At 40.3% G+C, this 20,044-nt stretch overlaps 1 pseudogene; it reads left to right on the top strand.

Annotated features, from left to right (window-relative positions):
- LOC145805589 (uncharacterized) overlaps window positions 1–18,429 on the top strand; it is a 123,350-nt pseudogene extending 104,921 nt beyond the window's left edge.
- The last annotated feature ends 1,615 nt before the right edge of the window (window positions 18,430–20,044 follow it).

Below are 20,044 nucleotides of genomic sequence, written 5' to 3'. Positions count from 1 at the left end.
CAGAAAAATCCCACTTCGCTCCCGGTCACTCTGGACCTGACCCCGCACTCTCCGGAACAAGTGAAATTCAATCACCGAACGAAAACAAGAATAAGAACTTTATTTGGAGCATATTTTCCGACGTCTTCAAACTCAACGAGAGCAGAAGAACGGAGTGAAGAAGAAGAAGGAAAAGAGAGAGGAAACAAGGACCCGATCGTCACATTTTCTATATATATCATCCTTAGAAAAAATTAAGTCAATCTAATGATCATAACATTTTTATTTTATTGTGTTTGTCTTCAAAAGAATAAATCGTTTATTTTCAAAAGGTTAATGTTATGTGTATATGCAAAACATTTGTGAGTCTGATTATTACAAATATCGTAACTCAATTCTATGAGAGTTATAGCTAAAAACAAAAAGAGTTATAATCAAACACCATATAATCAAAGTGCCTTTGGATCATAACTAAAATAACGCTTTTGGATCACAATATGTATAACTAACTCATAATCAAGTCTTAACTAACATCTCTATATGTCATAATCAAATACTATAAAAGTCATAACTATTCCCTTCTGAAAAATATATTGGTCGTTTATTTTATCAAAGAGAAATGAGATAAAATGAAAAAAAAAAATTACAATTATTAGATAGACTTAATTTCTTTTATGAATAATATATAAAAAAAAAAAACACTTTATAAAAGGGCAAATTACAAACACATCCCTCGAGGTTTGGTGAAAACACAGATTCTCCCCTGAGGTTTGAGAAATTACATCCCGCCTCCTGAGGTTCATATTTCCATAACAAATTGCCCCTTAAGGTTTTTATTTTCATACAGATTCTCCCCTAATTTCCCTAATTTGTTATAAAAATTTGACGCTCAGGGGGTAATTTGTAATTTCTCAAACCTCAGGGAGGAATTTGTATTTTTACCAAACCTCGAGGGGTGTTTATAATTTGCCCTTTATAAAATCAATGATTCGAATAATTAAAATGGAACAGCTCTAACACAGACAGTCAAGTTTTGTGTCTTTAGCCATTGACAAAACTTGACTCTGGTTCACCTGATCACATTATAGAACCAACCACCAGCACTTCCCAAGCTAAGTTCCACCCGAAAAAACGCACGAAACCCACCTCTAAAATGTCCAAAATAACCCCCAACAACATATTTCCAAATCCTTCTTCCCATATTCGCCCTCCCACTCCTCATCCTGCCATTGCATGGAAACTCCCAATCTACAGATTCAGAACAAACAATCCTACTCAGACTCAAGCGACACTGGTCCAATCCACCCTCCATCAACCACTGGACACCATCACCACCAAACTCCAACTCCTCCATCCACTGTAATTGGCCTGAGATCACCTGCTCTAATGGCTCCGTCACCGGACTTTCCCTCATCGACAAAACCATCACCGGACCAATCCCACCGTTCATTTGTGACCTCAAAAACCTCACCGCTATTGATCTCCAGAACAATTACATCCCCGGACCCTTCCCTACGGCTCTCTACAACTGTACCAAGCTTGAACATTTGGACCTCTCCTGTAACGCCCTCAAAATAATGACATTGAACCCATCAATTAAGACATTCATTGACAAATGAAATAACCACATTCTTCTATCATCAGAGTTTCATTACAAAAGTATCACATGTTAACAACAAAAGCAAAATGCCCTATGGGCTTACAGCTTTCCAAGTTAACACTTGGTTACAACAAAAGAGTACTAACTCATTTACACATTAAGCCCTTGGCTTGAATTTACATGTAATACATCAAAAATAAAACGACAAAAGTATGTTCGCCTCTAGCCTCCCAAGCTATGTCCTTGGAGGTGGCATGCTACCTGTACCTGAAAATGATATTCCCATATAGGGTGAGCCACAGCCCAGTAGAAATACACTAAACCAACCATGAACAATGACTAAAAGATTAGCAATTGATAGATGGCCAACACTGATACATTCACATAAATCACATATTTATGTCATACGACTTATGAGTCCAAGTTACTTTTCATTTTCCCTTTTTCAACAGATAAGCATGTCAGCTCTATCATCATTTCAACAGATATGTATAAAAACTATATCCCACATTCACAGATAAGCATATAAGCTGTATCCACATTCTCAACAGATATGTATAACGACAATATCCCACATTCACAGATAAGCATATAAGCTGTATCCACACTTCACAAAGATAAGCATATGAGCTCTATCTTCACTTCTCTAGACAAGCATATGAGCTGTATCTACGGAGTTCATCCCCTATCTTCTCCCAACACTATCCGGTTTAGAGGTACATCCCCTATCTTCCCCTAAACCGCGGAGTACATCCCCCATCTCCTCCTCTACTATAGCGATCCCGGGTTTACCCTTGTTGTACAGTGATCCGGATATGTGTCCGTGGATGTTGGTAGTTGTTTATTTTCTAGTTTGCATCCTCTTTACTTTGTATATTGAGTTATAAGATGCGTTGGGCAGGTTTGTTTCAGGTTGGTTGCGTTTGGGAGCCTAGTGTTGCTGCCCAGATTTTTGGTCCTTCGCTCGAGCGAGGAGTATGTCGCTCGAGCGAGAGTGGTGTTGCGTCTGGTTCTGGACCTGAGAGTTGCATTTCCTGGCTCGAGCGAGCTTTTCGTGGCTCGAGCGGTCTGGGTTTTTCTTCGCTCGATCGAGAACTTCTTGGCTCGAGCGAGAGTTTTCTGTGTCTGGTCGCTCGAGCGACCAATCCTTCGCTCGAGCGAGCGTGTTTTATATTAGCGCACAGCAGCGTCTAAAACATCACTTTTTCACTTCTTTTCTTTGAGCAAACCCTTAATCCGACACTCTCTCTCTCTAAACTTGCACTCTCTCTAAGGTTTGATCTCCCTAGGGTGTGAATCTAGCCTAGGGCCTTTGTTAAAAAGGTAGAGGGTGTTGAGAGCTTCGATTTAATCTGAAAAAGTTTGGATTTGGAGCAAGTTGATCTTGGAGTCTTCATCTCCTTTTGGGCTAAAACTTCAAGGTAGGGATATCCTACTCCTCTCTATGGGTTTTGTCTTTAAATTTTGGTATTTTGAGATGTTGGGCTTGGTTTGGTAATTTTGTGAAAGTTTGGGGCTTTTGTGTAATTTTACAAAAGTTGGGGTTTTATTCATAATAAACCTAGATGCATGTTTGGCATAGAAAAAATGGAATGATTGTTGAATCATTGATGAAAATGGGACCTAAGGGTTGAAATAGTAATTATGGAAAATGGCCTAATTACATTGTTTAATTAATTGGGATAATTAATTGGTGAGAAATGAGGAAATGAAATGTTGATTGAATATCCATTTGTGCATTTATTTTCTGTTTTAGAAATAACTGCTTTGGGCTATCGGTGGAGGATAGTCGAGATTGTTGTAGACAATGCATGATGATTAGGTAAACGGAAACTAATCAATGGAATGTGTCATGGAACTTGACGGTTGATAGAATACATTAATTGAGTGTATTGTGTGATTGTATATAGAACCAATGTGTTTATATACGTTATGTGTAGAAGAGGAGATAGGGGATGTACTCCGAGGTTTAGGGGAAGATAGGGGATGTACCTCTAAACCGGATAAGTATTGGGAGGAGATAGGGGATGAACTCCGTAGACACAGCTCATATGCTTGTCTAGAGAAGTGAAGATAGAGCTCATATGCTTATCTTTGTGAAGTGTGGATACAGCTTGTATGCTTATCTATGGATATTGTTGTTATACATATCTGTTGAGAATGTGGATATAGTTTTTATGCTTATCTGAATGTGAGATATAGTATTTATACGTATCTGTGGAAATGATGATAGAGCTAGTATGCTTATCTGTTGGAAAAGGGAAAATGAAATGTAATTGGGACTTGTAAGTCGTTGACATAAATATGTAATTTATGTGATTGTATCAGTGTTGACCAACTATCAATTGCTAATGTTTTAGTCATTGTCCATGGTTGGTTTAGTGTATTTCTACTGGGCTGTGGCTCACCCTATATGGGAATATCATTTTCAGGTGCAGGAAGCATGCCACCTCCAAGGACATAGCTTGGGAGGCTAGAGGCGGACATAGTGTAGTTGTTTTACTTTTGATGTATTACATGTAACTTCAAGCCAAGGGCTTAATGTGTAAACGAGTTAGTACTCTTTTGTTGAAACCAAGTGTTAACTTGGAAAGCTGTAAGCCCGTAGGGCATTTTGTTTTGATGTTAACATGTAATACTTATGTAATGAAACTCAATGAAATAAAGGAATGTGGTTAGTTTATATGTAAATGCATGTCTTATCTGATGGGTTTAATGTTATTATTTTGAGGGCGTTACAACTTGGTATCAGAGCGTACCGGGTTCGAATACTTTGGGTACGTGGGAAGTGATTAGGATCACAATGGGTTTGTCTCGCTTGATAGAGACGTAGATGTAGTACCATATGCTATGTGTTTATTTGATAACATGCTTATGTGACTATGTGGGTATGGGATTTAATTTCTAGGATATTGATTGGATCCTTGAGTTTCTGGGAGTCTTGTTGGAAAAGCACTTGATCAATGCTGTTTCTAACCGGAACTCTTGTAACGCCTCGGGACTATTATTATCCGGAAATGAAATTCGTAAGTGCTTATGTGTTTATGTGCTTATGTGGAGTGAATTACAGTTGTCCATGCATTAGGACGTGAGTGTTTAGTTTCGGCACATTTATGAATGTGCTAACGTTCTGTGTTGCCTTTATTAGGATGTCAGGACGAGGAAGAGGTGCTAGGCATGGTAGACCTGCGAGGCAGGAAGTACCGTTACAGGGTGAGATTCCGGCAGTGCAGGAGGGAGTTGGGCAGGCCAATGTGGCCGAGCCAGTAGGTCAGCAGGCTATGGGTGCCTTGGCCAGAGAGATAGCAGGAGCTTTGGGTATTCTTAGAGCTGGGAATCAGGCAGTTGAGACAGGGCCTTCCTTCTTGAAGAGGGAGTTCTTCCGGTGTAATCCGGACGAGTTTATCGGGGATCCTAAAGAGCCGCTTAAGGCAGATGAATGGCTCGAACAGACAACGAAGACGTTTGAGATGCTTGGCATCGAGGACGGAGCACTGAAAGTGACCTTGGCATCCTTCCAACTGAAGGGAGATGCGGGTCAATGGTGGAAGTACGAGAAAGCTCGTGTTGGTGGTACTTGGGAGGCGTTTGTGAATGCTTTTCAGGAGAGGTTTTTATCAGCAGCAGCTAGGGAGAAGCTGAGGGATCAGTTTAGCCGGCTTAATCAGCAGGGCTTGTCAGTGGCCGAGTTTGAGGCTACTTTTACCAGTCTGTCTAGGTTTGCACCTGAACTGGTGGCGTCTGAGGAACGCCGTTGCTATGAGTTTGAGCGGAAGTTGAGGCGGGGCCTCAAGTTGAGAATTGGTGGGTCTTATATTCGAGAGTATAGACACCTAGTGGACGCTGCAGCTCATATGGAGCTTATGATGCAGGAGGAGGATGAGGGTCAGAGAGGCTCCAAGAGGAGCCAGGATAGTCAGAGTGATGGCAGGAGACAGAAGGGTTATAACCCTCAGCAGTCGCAGGGTGGTGTTGCTAGATCGACCTTCCCAGTGCCGAGTGCAGGCTCCGGGAGAGGTGGTCAGGGGGATTTCACCTGTTACAAGTGTGGCCAGCTGGGTCACAAGGTATCTGTTTGCCCGCAGAAGGGTGGGGGTCAGAAAGCTGCTTCTTCTTCAGCTAGACCGCAGAGTCAGAGTTTGGGCAGGGGGCAGCTCTTGACTTGTTATCAGTGTGGACAACCTGGGCACATGAAGAGGTTTTGCCCACAGTTGAGTGCCACTTCGGGAGCGTCTGGTTCTAGGCAGACGCAGGGTTTTCAGCCAGCTCAGTCTGTGCAGGCCTCGAGGGCCAATCCGGGAGCTTCGTCATCCCAGTCTGTGCAGCAGTCTTTTGCTCCGAGAGATGAGCAGGTAGACCAGGGGCCTACGGGGCGCGTGTATGCTGTTACCGCGCAGGATTTAGTACCGGCTCCATCAGTAGTGAGAGGTACTTTTCTGTTTTGCAACTCAGTTGCTAATGTGTTGATAGACACGGGTGCATCTCATTCTTTTGTATCTGCTGCATTTGCATCTGTTTTGGAATTGGAGTTAGCACAGTTAGCATCTCCTATTTGTGTGGTATCGCCTTTGGGTGGTGAGTTGATTCTGAAACAGGGTGTTAGAGGATGTGATATAGAGGTCGCCGACTATAGGCTTCCTTTTCCGTTTGTTGTCATGCCCATGAAGGGTTTTGATGTTATTTTGGGTATGGACTGGTTATCGTCATACCGGGCTGTTATTGATTGCTACCGCCAGAGGGTTACATTATGTACCTTGAGCGGGGAGTGGTTCCATTTCTTGGGAGACCGGGTTGGTAGTGTTTTGCCACCGGGGTATGATTCGCGAGGGCGAAGTGAGCTTAGTAGTCTACTTGCCAGCTTTGAGAGTGGTGAGAGTGGTGAGACCCAGGTTGTGTTACCGAGGGTGGTTTGTGAGTATTCGGATGTCTTTCCCGAAGATCTTGTTAGTTTGCCACCTCACTGAGAGATAGAGTTCTCTATTGATTTAGTGCTTGGTACGGCGCCGATTTCTATGGCACCTTACCGTTTTGCTCCAGCAGAGTTGGTTGAGTTGAAAGTTCAGCTCCAGGAATTGCTCGATAAGGGCTTTGTTCGCCCTAGTGTTTCACCGTGGGGAGCACCGGCCCTCTTTGTTAAAAAGAAAGATGGTGCCTTGAGATTGTGTATAGACTACCGGAAGTTGAATCGGACTACGGTTAAAAATAAGTACCCTATGCCCCGTATAGATGATTTGTTTGACCAGTTGAAGGGTTCCCGTTGTTTCTCTAAGATAGACTTGAGATCGGGTTACCATCAGTTGAGGGTCAGGGAGGAAGATATTCCTAAGACGGCATTCCGTACGCGGTATGGCCATTATGAGTTTTTGGTGATGCCATTCGGACTTACCAATGCACCGGCAGTCTTTATGGACTTGATGAACCGGATTTTCCGGGAGTTCTTAGACCGATTTGTGGTTGTTTTCGTGGACGATATCCTTATCTATTCGTCTTCTGAGGAGGAGCACGAGGCACACTTGAGAGTGGTGCTTGAGTTACTTAGAGCCCATAGGCTGTATGCCAAGTTTGGGAAGTGTGAGTTCTGGCTGAGGAAGTCAAATTCTTAGGCCACGTGGTATCCGGGGAAGGGGTGTCTGTTGATACATCCAAGGTTGAGGCAGTGCAAGATTGGGCACAGCCTAAGAGTGTGTTTGAGATCCGCAGTTTTCTGGGATTGGCTGGGTATTACCGTCGGTTTGTGAAAGATTTCTCCAGGTTAGCGTCACCGTTGACTAGACTGACTCGGAAGGGAGTCAAGTTTGTGTGGAGTGAGACTTGTGAAAAGTCGTTCCAAGAGCTGAAAGTTAGATTGACCACCGCTCCGGTATTGATTATTCCGGAGAGAGGGTTGGGTTATGCGGTTTATTGTGATGCCTCACGAGAGGGTTTGGGTTGTGTGTTGATGCAAGAGGGGAAAGTGGTAGCTTATGGCTCACGTCAGTTGAAAATACACGAGAAGAATTACCCTACTCACGACCTAGAGTTAGCAGCAGTGATCTTTGCCTTGAAAGTCTGGAGGCACTACCTTTATGGTGAGAAGTTCGAGGTATTCTCGGATCATAAGAGTTTGAAGTATCTGTTTACACAGAGAGACTTGAATTTGAGGCAGAGGATATGGATGGAGTTCATCGAGGATTATGATTTTGAGTTGCATTATCATCCGGGAAAGGCCAATGTTGTGGCCGATGCCCTTAGTAGGAAAACCATTAGTGATGTAGCTTGTATAGCCATCCGGGAATGGGAGATGTTGGGAGCACTGGGCGAGTTTGATTTGCTATTGGGCGAATCTGTCGAGGCTGCGGCCTTGTTTTCTGTTGTTGCGCAGCCTACACTTGTGATTAGAGTGTTAGAGGCACAGAGAGGTGACCTTGAGGTAGAATCCCTCCGAGAGAAGATCTCCAGTGGAAAAGTTGAGAAGGGTTTGACGGTGTATCCCGACCTGAGTGTGAGATACCGAGACCGTTTGTTTGTACCGGAGGCTTGCCGAGAGGAGGTACTCCGAGAGTTTCACCATTCGCGCCTTGCGGTGCATCCGGGAGGTACTAAGATGTATCAGTATTTGGGTCGCCAGTTTTGGTGGCGGGGTATGAAAAGAGATGTGGCTGTTTTCGTATCGAAGTGCCTTACTTGCCAGCAAGTGAAGGCCGAGCATCAGAGGCCAGCGGGTTTGTTGCAATCCTTGCCTATTGCCGAGTGGAAGTGGGAGCATGTCACTATGGACTTCGTTGTAGGTCTTCCGAGGACTCAGCGGGGTAGTGATGCTATTTGGGTGGTTGTAGACCGGTTGACTAAGTCGGCGCACTTTATTCCTATGCGCGTGAGAGATTCGGTAGATCATCTTGCCGATTTGTATATTCGGGATGTAGTGAGATTGCACGGGGTCCCAGTGACGATCGTCTCAGATAGAGATCCTCGTTTTACTGCTAGGTTGTGGCAGAGTTTGCAGAGTGCACTGGGCACTAAGTTGACCTTTAGTACGGCTTATCATCCTCAGACTGACGGACAGTCCGAGTGTACTATTCAGATCCTCGAGGATATGCTTCGGGGTTGTGTCCTGGACTTCAGTGGGACGTGGGAGAGGCACTTGCCATTGGTAGAGTTTGCCTACAACAATAGTTTTCAGTCAAGCATCGGTATGGCACCGTTTGAGGCCTTGTATGGCCGACCGTGTAGGTCTCCAGTTTGTTGGGCCGAGGTGGGTGATGCACCTTTGTTGGGTCCGGAGTTGGTTAGGGAGACGACGGAGAAAGTTGAGCTTATCCGTAGGAGGCTTGTTACAGCCCAGAGTCGACAAAAGAGTTATGCCGACCGTAGGAGGAGGCCTTTGGCGTTTGAGGTAGGTGATCATGTCTTTCTGAAAATATCACCTAGGCGAGGCCTGATGAGGTTTGGGAAGAGTGGGAAGTTATCCCCTCGGTTTATTGGTCCTTTTGAGATCCTTGAGAAGATAGGTGAGGTTGCTTATCGGTTAGCCTTACCGCCGCAGTTGTCCGGAGTGCATGACGTGTTTCATGTGAGTATGCTTCGGAAGTATGAGCCAGATCCATCACATGTGCTGGATTGGAGCGATTTAGAGGTAGATGAGGATGCCTCGTATGAGGAGAGACCGGTTCGGGTCTTGGATAGGCGGGATCAGGTCCTGCGTGGCAAGACCATTCCTTTGGTGAAAGTCTTGTGGAAACATCACGGAGTGGAGGAAGCCACTTGGGAACGTGAGTTGGAAGTCCGTGAGAAATATCCGGACTTGTTTGTTGATGTGTGATCTTGTATTTAAATTTTACATTATGTTGAACTTAAGAGCTTTTATATATGTCTTAAGTTGTAAAACATTGAGAATGTTTTGATTATTGGAAGCATGTTTTGGAACTTGCCTCATATGGTAGTTGGATGTAACACTATATATGTTGAATATATTGTTGACATTGGAAAGTTAGTGCATAATGTTGGTGCATGTTAATAATACATATGTTGTTTACATATTGTGATATGTCTCTTGTTAAAGGGATGGGATGACCGGTAATGGGTCAAATTGTTGAATGTTCAAGTGTAACATTGTTTAAAATGAAAAAAAAAAAACTTGTTTTTGAAAACCTGTACTTAATTTCGGGGACGAAATTCTTTAAGGGGGGGAGGTTATAGCGATCCCGGGTTTACCCTTGTTGTACAGTGATCCGGACATGTGTCCGTGGATGTTGGTAGTTGTTTATTTTCTAGTTTGCATCCTCTTTACTTTGTATATTGAGTTATAAGATGCGTTGGGCAGGTTTGTTTCAGGTTGGTTGCGTTTGGGAGCCTAGTGTTGCTGCCCAGATTTTTGGTCCTTCGCTCGAGCGAGGAGTATGTCGCTCGAGCGAGAGTGGTGTTGCGTCTGGTTCTGGACCTGAGAGTTGCATTTCCTGGCTCGAGCGAGCTTTTCGTGGCCCGAGCGGTCTGGGTTTTTCTTCGCTCGATCGAGAACTTCTTGGCTCGAGCAAGAGTTTTCTGTGTCTGGTCGCTCGAGCGACCAATCCTTCGCTCGAGCGAGCGTGTTTTATATTAGCGCACAGCAGCGTCTAAAACATCACTTTTTCACTTCTTTTCTTTGAGCAAACCCTTAATCCGACACTCTCTCTCTCTAAACTTGCACTCTCTCTAAGGTTTGATCTCCCTAGGGTGTGAATCTAGCCTAGGGCCTTTGTTAAAAAGGTAGAGGGTGTTGAGAGCTTCGATTTAATCTGAAAAAGTTTGGATTTGGAGCAAGTTGATCTTGGAGTCTTCATCTCCTTTTGGGCTAAAACTTCAAGGTAGGGATATCCTACTCCTCTCTATGGGTTTTGTCTTTAAATTTTGGTATTTTGAGATGTTGGGCTTGGTTTGGTAATTTTGTGAAAGTTTGGGGCTTTTGTGTAATTTTACAAAAGTTGGGGTTTTATTCATAATAAACCTAGATGCATGTTTGGCATAGAAAAAATGGAATGATTGTTGAATCATTGATGAAAATGGGACCTAAGGGTTGAAATAGTAATTATGGAAAATGACCAAATTACATTGTTTAATTAATTGGGATAATTAATTGGTGAGAAATGAGGAAATGAAATGTTGATTGAATATCCATTTGTGCATTTATTTTCTGTTTTAGAAATAACTGCTTTGGGCTATCGGTGGAGGATAATCGAGATTGTTGTAGACAATGCATGATGATTAGGTAAACGGAAACTAATCAATGGAATGTGTCATGGAACTTGACGGTTGATAGAATACATTAATTGAGTGTATTGTGTGATTGTATATAGAACCAATGTGTTTATATACGTTATGTGTAGAGGAGGAGATAGGGGATGTACTCCGCGGTTTAGGGGAAGATAGGGGATGTACCTCTAAACCGGATAAGTATTGGGAGGAGATAGGGGATGAACTCCGTAGACACAGCTCATATGCTTGTCTAGAGAAGTGAAGATAGAGCTCATATGCTTATCTTTGTGAAGTGTGGATACAGCTTGTATGCTTATCTGTGGATATTGTTGTTATACATATCTGTTGAGAATGTGGATATAGTTTTTATGCTTATCTGAATGTGAGATATAGTATTTATACGTATCTGTGGAAATGATGATAGAGCTAGTATGCTTATCTGTTGGAAAAGGGAAAATGAAATGTAATTGGGACTTGTAAGTCGTTGACATAAATATGTAATTTATGTGATTGTATCAGTGTTGACCAACTATCAATTGCTAATGTTTTAGTCATTGTCCATGGTTGGTTTAGTGTATTTCTACTGGGCTGTGGCTCACCCTATATGGGAATATCATTTTCAGGTGCAGGAAGCATGCCACCTCCAAGGACATAGCTTGGGAGGCTAGAGGCGGACATAGTGTAGTTGTTTTACTTTTGATGTATTACATGTAACTTCAAGCCAAGGGCTTAATGTGTAAACGAGTTAGTACTCTTTTGTTGAAACCAAGTGTTAACTTGGAAAGCTGTAAGCCAGTAGGGCATTTTGTTTTGATGTTAACATGTAATACTTATGTAATGAAACTCAATGAAATAAAGGAATGTGGTTAGTTTATATGTAAATGCATGTCTTATCTGATGGGTTTAATGTTATTATTTTGAGGGCGTTACATCTACACATAACGTATACAAACACATTGGTTCTATAGACAATCACTCAATACATACAGTTAATGTATTCTATCAACCGTCAAATTCCATGACACATTCCATTGATTAGTTTTCGTTTGCCTAATCATCATGCATTTTCTACAACAATCACGACTATCCTCCACCATAGCCCAAAGCAGTTATTTCTAAACAGAAAATAAATGCACAAATGGATGTTCAATCAACATTTTAGTTTGGTGAGTGATAAATAATTCAACTACACCCTTTAACCCCATACATTCCCAATCTCGACAATTCCATTTCATTTTCTCATTTCTCACAATTAATTATCCCAATTAATCAAATAATGTAATTAGGTCATTTTCTATAATTACCATTTCAACCCTTAGGTCCCATTTTCATCAATGATTCAACATTTATTCCATTTCTCCATACCAAACATGCATCTAGGTTTATTATAAATAAAACCCCAACTTTTGTAAAATAACACAAAAGCCCCAAACTTTCACAAAATTTCCAAACCAACCCCAACATCTCAAAATACCAAAATTTAAAGACAAAATCCATAGAGAGGAGTAGGATATCCCTACCTCAAATTCGGAGCCCCAAGGGAGAAGATGACAAAACCCAACATGCTCCAAATCCCGAAAATTTCAGATTAAAATGTAGCCCTCGACGATCAACAACTTTTTTGTAAAGGCCAAAGATGAGCAAATCACTCATACTAGATCAAAACCTAGAGAGAAGGTAGAGTTCTAGAGTGAGAGGCTCGACAATGGTGTTTTTGGAAAAGTAGGAGAGAGAAGAGAAAGTGAAAAAGTGATTTGAAAAGTCAAAACACGGAACTTAAACCCAGTCGACCCGCTCGAGCGTCAAACACCCCGCTCGAGCGTCACTCACAGACTCCCGCTCGAGCGTCAACAATCCCGCTCGAGCGGCGGATACACACTCCCAGAACTTTTACAGAACCAGGTCTCCGCTTGAGCTTCCAACTCCCCGCTCGAGCGTCACTCACACAACCCCGCTCGAGCGGCCAACTCCACGCTCGAGCGTCCAACACTGCACAGGAAATACTAGATGGGTGCAATTCCTGCTCGAGCGCCAGAACCCCCGCTCGAGCGGACAGGTCAAAATCTGGGCAGCTAGTTTTGGTTTCTAAACTCAACCAACCTGTAACAAACCTGCCCAACACATCCTACAACTCAAATACAAAGTAAAAAGGACGTAAACAAAATAATAATCAACTACCAACATCCACGGACACATGTCCGGATCACTATACAACAAGGGTAAATCCGGGATCGCTATATCTCCCAAAACTTGTTCGTGGGCTGCATTCCAGGCAATGTCGACCGGTTGTCGACTCATCTCCAGACCTTCAATCTCAGCACCAACAACTTCACCTGTGAAATCCCAACTGGGTTGTCTTCTTGGAAGAATTTAACAGTGTTCAGTGCAAGTAACAACCTCTTTGTTGGTACAATTCCCCAAGAATTGACAACATTTTCTCAATTGACAGCTCTGCTACCCGATGGGAATCTATTTTCCGGTCATCTTCCATCAGATATTGTCTCGTGGAAGTCGCTAACCACTCTGAATCTCAGTCGAAACCAACTCTGGGGTTCAGTTTCTGCCAAACTTGGTTCTTTACCAAGCCTCACTGTTTTGGACTTGTCAAGGAATGAGTTCTCAGGTCAAATTCCAACTCAGATTGGCCAGTTGAAGCTAACTTCCCTCAATTTGTCTTCCAACTGTTTCACTGGAAGAATCCCAGCTGAGTTTGAAAATACTTTTTTCGATGGCAGCTTCTTAAACAACACCGGTCTTTGTGCAAGCAATCCATCACTCGGCCTTGAGATCTGCTCTTCTAGATTTGAAAACTCGAGCAAATATCCTCCGGGCTCCTCGCTATAATCATAGTTATAGCAACAGTCTTACTCGCATCAGCTACACTACTCACATTCTTCCTAATTAAAACTTGCAGGAAAAAGGAACACGAATCGGATTCCAAGTGGGAGCACACTTACTATTAGAAATTGAATTTGAGTTTCAAAGAGTCAGACATTTTGTCAAATTTGACTGAAAATAATGTGATCGGAAGGGGTGGGTCAGGAAAAGTATATCGTGTTGAGTTGACCTGTCCAAGTGAACTTGTAGCAGTTAAGAAGATTTAGAATATCAAGTTGGACCAAAACCTCGAGAAGCAATTCCTAGCAGAAGTTGAGATATTGGGCACAATTCGCCATTCCGACATAGTCAATTTATTGAGTTGCATTTCTAGTGAGACTACAAAACTTATTGTTTATGAGTATTTGGGAAACCATAGCTTGGATAGTTGGCTCCATGGAAAAAAGAGGCAAAGCATATCGGATTCAGACCACGGTGTTGTCTTGGATTGGCCTAAGCGGTTGAAAATTGCCGTGGGAGCTGTCCGAGGGCTATGCTACATGCACCATGATTGCAAACCTTCAGTAATTCACCGAGATGTGAAATCGAGCAATATTATGTAGGATTCTCGCTTCAATGCAAAAGTTGGAGATTTCGGCCTAGCCAAGATATTGGTGAAGCATGGCGGGCCTAATACGATGTCAGCTGTGGTTGGCACTTATGGGTACATTGCTCCAGGTAATTAACATATAAATTGATTTATTTTTAACTTATTTTTGTCTTTAATGGATTATTTAAAAATAAATAAATAAAGTTAGATTTTTTTTAACGTTTTTTTAATTCATTTTTAAAATGGTTTATTTTTGTCATTAATAACTTTTTTCAAATAATTAAAAAAAATAAACCTCTTAGTTGCAAATTGCAATCGGAGCTGGTAGGGGCCAAGTATAAAAATTTTAAAATGTAGAAGTTGTTACGAAAATATGTTAAATCTTGTCAAAAAAAATTTGAAAAGGTTTGTTTTTTTCTTTAAATAGATGTTTGGAAAATTTTCAAAATTTTAAAGATTGTCTAGTCAAGATGGACGGAAATTTTTCTAAGAAAAAATTAAAAAAAAAAAATCTAGAATTTGATCCTTGTAACAAAAAATGCCTGAATTTTTAATTTTGTCAATTTAAACAATAATATTTTGATTTATTATCAATGTAAACTATCAACCTATTTCCGTTAAGCAAAACCTATGGTAATTTGTATTTTAATCATTAAACTCAATGTAAGTGTACATAAAATATCTAAAATACATTTTTTCATTAAGTTTAATGATTAAAATACTTATTTTTTTCTTCATCAATTTTCCTTAACGAAAATAGGCAAATGATTTAGATTGAAACAATCAAAAGATTGCGGTTTCAATTGACAAAATTAAAAATTCGATTTATTTTGTTACAAAAGTCAAATTCTGATTTTTTCCCCAAAAAAATTTAAAATCTTAGTTCCAAATCACGGTAAGAGTTAGCTAGGAGATGAGTTAAAAATTAAGGAAATGTGGAAAAATTTTGAAACAATCTACTATAGATGAAAATAAGTAAAATTTTGTTGAAAAACTCCTAAAAAGTTTACTTATTTTTGCCTTTAATGAGTTTTTTTTTTTTTTTTGAAAATTTAAAACTTTTTAGATCGGTCTAGTCTAGATTGATGTAAAAAAAGAAAAAAAGAACCCTCAAAGTCGTGAAAAGTTTACTAAAAATAAAAAATATAAGACAAAAAAATAAGTCAACTTATAAGCTGTAACTAAAAAAATCCTAAAATTTATTTTGCATTATAGCGATCCCGGTTCTTTCTCCTTTGGTTGTAGTATCCGGACTTAGTTCCGTGGATTCCGGTTGTTGTTTTGAACTTGTTTCTGTCCTTCAATTCTTTAAATGTGAGTTATAGAATGTTTTGGACTTGCTCGTTCCAGGTTGGGTGTGATTGGGAGCAGGTGGTTGCTGCCCAGGTTTTTAGTCCTTCGCTCGAGCGAGCTGTTTGTCGCTCGAGCGAGCGTGGAGTTTTGTGTCTGGTGGGTCGAGCCAGGGTGGCTTCGCTCGAGTGAGCGTTGCATCTGGTACTAGGACCTGAACACTGGAATTCTTGGCTCGAGCGAGCTTCTGGTTTGTTTGCCCGCGCGTGAGTTTTCTGTGTCTGGTCGCTCGAGCGACCAGGTCTTCGCTCGAGCAAGTCTATCGTATTTCAGTAGGCAGCAGCGGGGAAAAAGATCATTTTTCTCCCTCTTTCATTCTTGAAACCCTAGCAGCCGAGAGTCTCTCTCTCTAAACTTATTATCTCTCTAGATTTCATCTCCTTCTAGTATGAATCCATCCTAGGTCCTTTGTTAAAAAGGTAGAGGGTGTCGAGGGCTTCGTCTTAATCGAAAAAATTGTGGATTTGGAGCACTGTGATTTCGGGTCATCATCTCCTTTTGAGTTCTCCTTTGAGGTAGGGATTCTCCTTGTTCTTTTTCAATACTACGTCTATAGATAGACATGTGGTAATTTTTGTATTGCATGAAAACCATTTTATGTTGGATTTTTGTATAAATTCATGAGGTTGAACTTTGGGTTAGTTGTTGGATTTAGATCTATTATCATTAGATGTGTTTTGGGGCTGATTGGGTGTTAATTAGCATGTTGTTGTTGTAAGGAGAGGAAACCCTAATATTTATTTGGTTTAATAACTCAATAGAGAGGTTTTGATCATTGGGTAAATACTTGGGTATTTTGGGTTTTGAATGAAGCCATTGTTGTTTGTTGTAGATGATTGAACCTTTTTATTAATATTGGGAGAAGGGGAGGGAAATCCTATTTTAGTGATTATGATTTAATTTGTATAATTAAATTGGAATGGCTTGGAGATGAATGTAGTAGATTAAAATGAGCTTTGGCTTTATTGTCCTTGGATTTGATTTTGTGAAAAACAAAAGGAATAAAACCGGTTTTGAAAAATAAAGAGAGTTGGTTTTGTGAAATGGGAAAGGTACTTTGAAATGAGTATGAATGTTGGATTGTTGTATCTTATACTACTATGTTAGTATTAGTGATAAGTTGATGATCTCATGATATTTGAGTCTGTTAATAGATGTACAGTATACATGCATCTAGAGGTTTTGTCCTTGGTCATCGGTGGAGGATGACATGGTTGCGTTGAATTATTGTGTATACATTACACCTATGTGTTAATCTACTTTAACTCGTTGTTAGATTCTTGTTGGTTATGTATATGCATTATACATGTTGGATATGCCTTGTTGCATGGTTGTTGTTGGCGTTATATGCCGCGCTTATAATCAAAGGTACCGTTACCTTCCAGCTAGCGCCTGGAGAACTGTATGCGCTAATAATAGAAGGCACCATACCCTTCCAGCTAGCGCCTGGTAAACTGGTATTTTGGCTTACTACGCACATAGCTAGTAGAGCGAAGTTGGTTGTAGTTATTTCAGTATATCTTTGGCTTACTAAGCGCATAGCTAGTTGAGCAGGGTGGAATTGTTGTTGTTTAGTTGTAACTGAAAATATCATAGATTTGATTGATTCCAGTTCGGAGAACTGAGTTACTCCATTAATTGATTGTATACATGTGGGTGGGTTGTAAATTTATATTTTTACAAGGTTATGCATGTATAGGTATGACAGTAGTGGAAATGAACCAAAATGTTTTTTTTTGTCTTTTGGAAAGTGTGAAGGAGAATGAATGTTTTAACGGTAAACATGTTTTGAAAAGGTACATCTGTGTATGTATAGGAAGTGGAAGAGAGTATCGGGCTTAGTGAGATTATTTTCCTAAGTAATTGTTAATGTTATGAAAGAATGGGAATGGGGATTAATGAAAGGAATAAGGAAAGATGAATCGCTTATAGCGTTGAATGAAACGGTTGTTTTCAAGAAAAGTTTATATATATATATATATATATTTTGTATAAACTGTCATATTACTATTCTAGTACGAGAATGAGTGTGCATGATCATAGCTATCTGTAAGTTGTTATTGTTGAGGATCATGTTGAGATCCCTACTGGACTTTATGTTCATCCCACGTTGTTGAATCTTTTTCAGGTGTTTAGCAGGTTGTGTTACAGGATTTGGATCTTCTTATTTGTTGGCCACGGGGCCTCTTTGTTGTTGGCGGAATACCATATGTGTAAAAGGGTTACACCCCTTCATTTGTTTATTTAAAGGTTGTAAGCCCAAGGGCAATTTATTGAGTATGTTCATGTAACATTTACTTTGCATACGAATGAGAGTATTTATATTCATTTCTATGGATTAAATGTATGAGTTTATTTCCGCATGTTATCTCTGAAATTGAATTAAGTTAATGAATTTGGTAATGGCTTCGAGTAATAAAAAGTGGGGTGTTTTTTGGCATTCATAATTTAAATTATATATGACTTTCAGAGTATGCTAGGACAATGAAAGCGAATAGCTTTGGTGTTGTCCTTCTAGAACTAGTTACTGGTAAGAAAGCCAATGAAGAAAATGAAAATATGTGCCTTGCCGATTGGGCATCTCAATATTGCAATCAAGAAGGAAACAACTTCGTTGATGCCTTGGATGAGAAGATTAAAGAACCTCATTACTTGCATGAAATGACTTGTGTTTTCAAGCTTGGGATCAATTGCATTCGCCAACTTCCCTCCAATAGGCCTAGCATGCAGGAGGTTTTACAAATCTTGCTCAATTGCAGCCATCAATCGGGATTTGGAGGGGGTAATGTTGAGAGAGAATGACTACAATTCTGATTTCTGATGATTTTAGGCAGGGGAGCATTTTTGAAGGCGATGATGGAAGTTTATTGTTCAATGTTTAGTTACTCTTTTCATTCTTGACTATTACATAAGCATTCACAATTACTACCACAAGAAAACCGCCCCCTATCTGTAAAGGGGCTTGTCATTTCGTTCGTCTGTAGAATCTGCCATAATGTCTCTCCACCCAAAGCCAAATGATGGACCATTTTAATATCTTTTATTTATTTATTTATATTGTTCATGAATCTTCTTTTGTCTTATTCATGAATCTCATCTTGTTCATGAATGGAGTTTAATTAGAATTCATGAACTTGGTGGTGAGTTAATGTTTGGTGCATTCTCCATTTTTCTCTAAGTTTATGATCGTTATTGTTTTTTGATGTATTTTGTAATGTCTTAGTGGCCTATAAATAGTTCTTCTCTTCTACTCTTTTCTACATCAACTCACCAACTATTTTTCTATACTTGAGAGATTACTAGCAAAGAATGGTGTTTTTTTTTTGTGGAGCTTTGGGTTCACCATCTTGTGCAGAGTTGGCTTGAACCATACGACAAGTGGTCGGGCTGTTGTATCCTAGAGGGGACAAGTCATAATTTTGTGACTGTTGCATCGGTATTTGGGTTCTTCTTACCGTAATGGGTTTGATCTCCTTAAAGAAAACGAGATATCCGTGCCTCAGCCTGCTCTATTTGTATCTCATTTTCTTTGCATTATTTATCAATAAAATATTTTTTCTGGTATTTTCCCTAACAATTTTAAGGAGATCAATCATGGATCAAGTTCCAAAAAAAACCAATGATGGAATTGGAGATCTCAACAAGCCTTTCAAGTTCAAGGGAGTTCATTTTAAGAGGTGAAAAGGAAAAGTTTTTTTTACCTTAGCCTTTTGAAAGTTGCATATGTTCTTATCGAGAAGAACCCAAACAAAATCCCAATCGAGGAGATGAATGATGAAGACTAAAAGGCACATGAAGCAAAAGTGGCTTCCTATAATATAGATGAGTATAAATGTCACTTTTATCTCTTAAATTGCCTTGCTGATCAATTTTATGATTACTATGACACCACTTACACTTCCGCAAAGAAAATTTGGAAAGCTTTATAGACTAAGTATGATACTGAAGAGGCAGGAGCAAAAAAACATGCAGCTAGCCGCCTTTTTCGATTCCAAATGGTGGATAGAAAATCTGTTGTGGAGCAAGCACAAGATTTCCAAATGATAGTTGCAGAAGTAAGATCTAATGGCATCAAGATTGGTGACAACTTGGTAGTTGCAGGACTTGTTGACAAGCTACCGCCATCTTGGAGAGAATTCCAAAAAAGCATGCGTCATAAACAAAAGGAGACTTCCTTAGAGGCGTTGATCACTCGCATTCGAGTCGAAGAGAAGGCTAGAGGCCAAGATGCATTAATAACACAAGCGGGTAATGACAATTCTACCACAAAGGTAAACTTTGTTTCTGCAAATAATAACTTACCCAAAGGTCACAATTCTAAGAATGCTTATTTGAAGCCTTATAAAAAGAATATGAAGAATTATGGTAAACCTCACAATAAATGGATGAATCCAAATAAGAACCAAGGTCCATCACCTCCACAAAATTTTACATGCTTTGTCTGTGGCAAAAGTGGGCATATTGCTCGAACTTACAAATTT

This window comes from Camellia sinensis, chromosome 13, assembly GCF_055761805.1.
Source record: "Camellia sinensis isolate YWXY chromosome 13, ASM5576180v1, whole genome shotgun sequence".
NCBI classification, from domain to species: Eukaryota; Viridiplantae; Streptophyta; class Magnoliopsida; order Ericales; family Theaceae; genus Camellia; species Camellia sinensis.
This window is presented reverse-complemented; position numbering and strand designations above follow the sequence as displayed.